The sequence below is a fragment of the Dipodomys ordii genome, unplaced genomic scaffold, assembly GCF_000151885.1.
Source record: "Dipodomys ordii isolate 6190 unplaced genomic scaffold, Dord_2.0 Scaffold69, whole genome shotgun sequence".
Lineage (NCBI taxonomy): Eukaryota > Metazoa > Chordata > Mammalia > Rodentia > Heteromyidae > Dipodomys > Dipodomys ordii.
Window position 1 is genome coordinate 3,909,619 of NW_012267285.1, and position 5,989 is coordinate 3,915,607.

A 5,989-nucleotide genomic window follows, 5' to 3' on the forward strand; every position below is an offset into this window, starting at 1 on the left:
CGGTCTCTCCTGCCCGGGCTGGCTTTGAACCGCGATCCTGAGATCTCAGCCTCCTGAGTAGCTAGGATTACAGGCGTGAGCCACCAGCGCCCGGCTGGATACTAATCTTTTATCAAATAAGTTTTAAACAAACTGCCTTCCTACTCTGTTGGTTCCAGAAGGTGTAATAATGACAATGGGGGGTGGGGGGGTTAAAGGGCAGGCCTGGGCCAATAAGCTCCTGCTGTGCTTCCCTGTTACAAAAGGCAGGAGACTCCTTTGTTGGGTATAACACAGAATAGTTACAAGTGTCAGGCCGTACTTTGTGCCATCCCACCAATGCCACGAGGCAGAAGGCATTAGGCTTATTTTGAAGATGGGGAAACGGTAGATTGAAAAAGTTCAAAGGTTCCAAAGCACAAAAGTAGTAGTTATGGACCCAGAGCTACCTACCAAACAGCCTAACTCCTTCTCACTGTGGGAAAAAAACAGATGGGACTACGGCTGAAGAAATAAAAGTTTGCCAGGCACTAGTGGCTCAGGCCCATAATCCCAGCTGCTCAGTAGGCTGAGATCTAAGGATCATGGTTCAAAGCCAGCCCAGGCAGGAAAGGTCGTGAGACTCTTATCTCCCATAAACCACTATGAAAACCAGAATGGCTCTGTGGCTCAAGTGATAGAGTGCTAGCCTTGAGCTGAAGAGCTGAGGGACAGCACCCAGGCACAGAGTTCAGGCCCCACGACCAACAAAAAGAAAGAAAGAAAGAAAGAAAGAAAGAAAGAAAGAAAGAAAGAAAGAAAGAAAGAAAGAAAGAAAGAAAGAAAGAAAGAAGGAAGGAAGGAAGGAAGGAAGGAAGGAAGGAAGGAAGGAAGGAAGGAAGGAAAGAAAGAAAAAAGCTCATCAGAGAGACATGGTGCTTAGAAGCAGGGATGCGCAGGTGTACAGACAATCTGCTAGAAATAGCTGCCCAGCTACAGCAGGTTATGCACTTTCAAGAAAACTTAGAAGACATACGTGCAATACATAATTCTTTTTCATCTCAAGGCTTATCACTGCATCTGCTCCTTTGAAATGGACCCAGCACAGCCTGGTTTTACAGAAACACTTCCTATTGGCTGCTAAAAGGTTGAGTAGCTAAAAGTGCAAATACAAGACTTATCAGTCTGCACTTTTAGCAGGCTCAAGCACACACACCTTTAAGGTATTGATTCCAAAGCATTTTTCCTATCAGCTAACACTATTTCATTCACTATAGGATCTCAGGACAGGACTGAAGGTGAACCTCAAACTACCTTCTACCAAGTATACAGAACTGAGTTACAAAAGACCAGCACAGGGGGCTGGGAAAGTGGCTCAGTGGTAGAGCACTTGCCTTGCATGCATGAGACCCTGGATTCGATTCCTCAGCACCACATAAGCAGAAAAAACTGGAAATAGTGCTGTGGCTCAAGTGGTAGAGCGCTAGCCTTGAGCTGAAGAGCTGAGGGACAGCGCCCAGGCCCAGAATTCAGGCACCATGACTGAAAAAAAAAAAAAAAAAAGACCAGCACATTCCTGCTACTAACTTAAGCTCTGTGAGGCGAGGAAAGCACCTCCCTGCGCCTCTCTGGAGATGAGGGGAACTCAAAGGGAGAGAGCAACAAAAACTGTTCCAGGCACACAGCAGGCGCTTACGTTCCACTCAAGGAAGGGCTGCCAAGGCAGCTACGATGCGAAGGCTGGCAGCTAGCAGGGAGACTGGAGGGCCTGAGTGGCACAGGTGCTCAGAGAACAGCAACGCTCTAGCAGTCGAGACATAAATACCTCATAGCCGGGCGCTGGTGGCTGACGCCTGCAATCTTAGCTACTCAGGAGGCTGAGATCTGAGGATCGCGGTTCAAAGCCAGCCCGGGCAGGAAAGACTGTGAGACTCCTATCTCCAATAAACTACCAGAAAACCGCAAGTGGCACTGTAGCTCAAGTGGTAGAGCGCCCGCCTTGAGCTGAAGAACACAGGGACAGCACCCAAGCCCCAGAGTTCAAGTCCCACAACCGACCAAAAAATAAATAAATAAAAATAAAATAAATACCTCATAAGGGTGACCGTGGGAAAACGCAGGGTCTGAGAAAGACCTGTCATGGTGTACCCTTCCATACAGCTAGGGTTTTTGGAATGTTTTCCCAACACACAACTGGCAGGAGATTAGCCTGGAACGGGATTCCTCATCATCTAGTCTGCTACTATCACCACCACGGAATCACAGAACACGTATGGTCAAGGCCAGGCAGCACCGGAGAAATACTCTAACAGCTATTCCACATTTGATATTTTTCAGTCATCCAGGACGTATGAGTAATGGCCCCCGTGAAAGGCAGGTAGAGCTCTTATTTTAAAGAATCTCCCACTACAGTGATCTAAGTGCGACTGTTAGAAAGGCCAACATGATAAAATTCCCAGCTCATTAAGAAAAGCAAATGTTCTTTACAATGGCCCTCACTACTGAGGTATTATGATACTTTCTATCCCTCTCTGCTCTATTACTGTATTGATCCCATGACTCATTAATGAGACGCAGCCCACTTAGACAAACTCTGTTACAGAGCATCTCATGGCTCTCAGCACCACCTCTCTCTCGAATGTGCATCACTAATTGCTTATCTGACATTGCTACTTGGTATCTCAAAGCTAACATATACAATAGCAAACTCCTGATTTCTACAGTCACCCACTCAACCTGCTTCTTCCTTAGCATCCTGCACCATTAATCCAGCTACTCAGCCCAAACCTTACAATGACTCCACATTGCTTATTCTATCTCCACATACAGACCAAACTTAACCACGTCCCACCACCTCTTCTCTACCAGCCTCGCCAAGGTCACCACCACGTGATAAACTGCGTTTCTCTCTGCTTCCTCTCCTGCAATGTCTTCACTCGCTTAAAACATCTGTCTCTTTTCTGCTTCCTGGTCACAGTGCTGCAAACATCTGTCCCACCACATCCTTGCTGCCGTCTCTGGGATTAGGAACAAAATAAGTGATTCTTGTTGTCTCTTTCAGGTATCTGGTTTCAGTGATGGGGGAGGTACGAGTGAAAACGTGAGCCACATCGGCCTCCACACTGCCTGGTGGTCATCCACAGGACCCCACCCCTTCCCCCAACGCGGTCTGGACCTCAGGTCACCTGCTCCTCCCCCAATGCCAGCCAGCAATGCAGGAATACCAACAGAAACACTATGAGCCCTTTGTTGCTGTCTGCGGGGAAGCATGCTGTGGGCTTCCTGTTCTCCAGGTGCACATCTACCTACTTCCCTACCTATCCCCTGCCAAACCCTCCGTTGTCTTGGGAATATGGCTCCATCCCTACCATGACTTCCTCGATTGAAGCCCCCCTTTTCAGGGTACATTTCAATGGCATGAAGCACATCCCCACGTTGTGCAATCATAACCCATAAACATTTTAAACTTCTCACTACCACTCAGCTGATGACAACACACCAGGGTCCCTCAGCTTTAAACACGTGTGCACAGTCTCTCTCTCACACTCACACTCACAAACACACACCATTCCTAACCCGTAAACACCCGCCCCCTGCCCCCATTTGGGCTACTGGCCTCTTCTTCCTGCTGTTACCACCAAGATCTCCCAAGTCCATTCTGCTGCCACTCCAGGTCCCGTCCAATCTGGCTTCTGTCTCCATCACTCCACTGAAGTCAGCATGACTTTCTGAGAAAGGCTCGGTCTGTATCTCCCCGTGCCCTCTCTTTGGCTTCCTGGAGACCACTCTACACCTGTTGCTGCTGCTGCTCCCACAGCACACTCTAACCCTACAGGTTTCCTGGAGATGAAGACGCCAAAGGAAAGCCAGAAAGCAAGCACAGCTAATTATCTAGGAAGAACAAAGCTTAGCAGATGTGAGCAGTTAACAAGAGAAAAGGCTTTTGCTCATCAGCAGGGTATGTGAAGGTAGACCCTCTACCCTCACTCTACGACCAAGCGAGATGAATCTACCCTGGTCCAGTGCTACAGCAGGGAATGGGCTGGCTATCAACAAGGTCAATTTTGGGGGCTGGGAAGGTGGCTCAGTGGTAGAGCGCTTGCCTTGCGTGCCTGAGGCCCTGGGTTGGATCCCTCATTCCTCAGCACCACATAAGCCAAAAGATAAAAGCCGGAGGTGGCGATGTGGCTCAAGTGGTAGAGCGCTCGCCTTGAGCTGAAGAGCTGAGGGACAGCGCCCAGGCCCAGAGTTCAGGCCCCACAACCGGACCCAAAAACAAAAAAAACAAGGTCAATTTTCTCCTCCAACTATCTTCAGAGAACCTCAGTTCTCCTGACAGGGAGAAATAAATCTGAAGGGCTAAAATCCACCCAGTAGAATCTATTATCCCTTTTCAATTAACTTAAAAGATGTGGGACTTAAGACGATTTTTTCCTCTGGACCAAGTGCTTCTCGAGGGCAATCTTTTTTTTATGCTAGTCAAATTCCTTCTGAGCTCTGATAGCACCATGATCACTCTCCCCCGACTCCCCCTTCAAGAGGGCCCTCTGGTCAGAAATGAAATACTGAAGGAAGGAACAGCAAGCCTTTTTTCTTACACTTGGGAGATACTGCAAACTCCCCTAAAACCCCACCCTGGCAAGGTCTTAGTGCACAGTCCACAGCTTCTCCCTTCCCACCCCACCCCATCAGAGATGACCCCATCTTGTCCACATTGGACTGAAATACAACTGAACTTTAAATTTCTTTTTTCCTAAAGCCTAATTGCCAAAAACCAACTGCCATGAGCTCTTCAGACTCCAAAATTCCAAGTGCTCTGGACTTGAAGCCAGCAACCAACTATTGAAGGCTAATTAACCTTCACCTAATTCAGCACCAATAAGATTAGCCAGTACAGACCCCAAAGGGCCAACAGACCACATTCCACATCGACTCAGTCCTATAAAGCTAACAGATGGCCAAGAGGCTCAGTGTCCCCCAGGCGTCCTTCTCTGCTCCAGTGGCAGTTTCTGGTTACAAGTGGCTCCTGCTCACCTCATTTTCTTTCTTTTTTTCTTTCTTTCCTTCCCTCCTTCCTTTCTTTTTTTGTCGGTTATGGGACTTGAACTCAATGCTGTCCCTTGGTTCTTCAGCCGCTAGCTCTGTACCACTTGAACCACTATGCCACTTCTGGTTTTCTGAGTGGTTTATTGGAGATAAGAGTCTCATGGGGCTGGAAAGATGGCTCAGTGGTAGAGCGCTCGCCTTGAGCTGAAGAGCTGAGGGACAGTGCCCAGGCCCAGAGTTCAGGCCCCACAACCGGACCCAAAAAAAAAGAAAAAAAAGAGTCTCATGGACTTTCCTGCCAGGCTGGCTTTGAACTGCAATCCTCAGATCTCAGCCTCCTAAGTAGCTAGGATTACAGGTGTGAGCCACTGGTGCCCGGCCTCGCCTGATTTTCTAAGATGCTGTCTAATTTATTATACAAGGACTATTGCTAATAGACCTGCTGGTTCTGGCTCATGAAAATGAAATGTACATGCTTTGGCTTACTTTACAGGCTGAAATTTAAAGTTTAAGAAAGCCCAAGTGCACTACTCAGAAGGCTGTAAAAATTCAAGTTGTAATCTCCAGATTTGTATATTTCATAAGGCATATGTTATAGGAACACTAAAATGGGAGCACTTTGTAATTGTTCTGAGACGAGAGTAATCTGAAGGATCCCCAGCAGCAACATGAACAGAATCCACATCATATCTTACATACTAAGAAAAAATCCAACACAGCACTGCTTGGCATAAGATCCGTCAGACAGCTGGGAAACTAATGGGGTGCAGCTTCTGTCAGAGTCAGAGACATACACTTTATAAATAGTAAACATGGCCAGGCTCCCTGCCTGGCCAGCTCTCAAGTCCCTGGAAGCAAGGTCTATAGTCCAGAGTAGGTGTTCCCTTTTGAAAGAACAGTCACCAGATCCAAAGTGTACTCTGAGTGCAAACAGAGTGTTGGGACTCTAAACAGGCAAAACTGAGCAGGTGGAGGGGGACAGGAA